Genomic DNA, 824 nt, shown 5'->3' with positions numbered 1-824 from the left:
TAAAAAAGAGAAAAGAAAAAAATGAATCTAGACACAGACTTGACATCCTTCACAAATTAACTCAAAATGAATCAAAGGCCTAAATGTAAAAACACCAAACTATAAAACTCCTAGAACACAGCAGAGGAGAAAACCTCGATGACCTTGGGTTTCACTGTAACCTCTTAGATACACCACCAGCAGCAGGGTCCAAGAGAAAGGGAACTGATAAACTGGACTCCATTAAAATGAAAAGAATTCTGCTCTGAGAGAGAAAGCATCAGCAGGGTGAGAAGACAGGCATGCACTGAGAGGAAGAAAAAAAAAACACCTACCTGATAAAGGACTGTTATGAAAAACAGACAAAGAATTCTTAAAACTCAAAAATAAGAGGGGCACCTGGGTGGCTTAGTCGGCTAAGCGTCCGACTTTCGCTTAGGTCATGATCTCGCGGTTTGTGGGTTCAAGCCCCGCGTCGGGCTCTGTGCTGACTGCCAGCTCAGAGCCTGGAGCCTGTTTCAGTCTGTGACTCCCTCTCTCTCTGACCCTCCCCTGCTCACGCTGTCTCTCTCTCTCTCTCCTGGAAATAAATAAAACATTAAAAAAAAATTTTTTTTAATTAAAAAAAAAAAACTCAAAAATAAGAAATGAACAACCTGATCAGAAACCGGGGTTTAGATCTGCACAGACAGCACACCGAGGAAGAGGTTCAGATGGCCAACAAGTACGTGAAAACGCATCTGTCATCACACATCATTTGTCATCAGGGGAATAAATGCAAAATAAAGCTACAATGAGCCACCACAACACTCCTATTAGAAGGACCAAACCCAGGGGCGCCTGGG

Source organism: Hyaena hyaena, unplaced genomic scaffold, assembly GCF_003009895.1.
Source record: "Hyaena hyaena isolate Hyena2069 unplaced genomic scaffold, ASM300989v1 scaffold_396, whole genome shotgun sequence".
Lineage (NCBI taxonomy): Eukaryota > Metazoa > Chordata > Mammalia > Carnivora > Hyaenidae > Hyaena > Hyaena hyaena.
Note: the sequence above shows the minus strand (reverse complement) of the source record.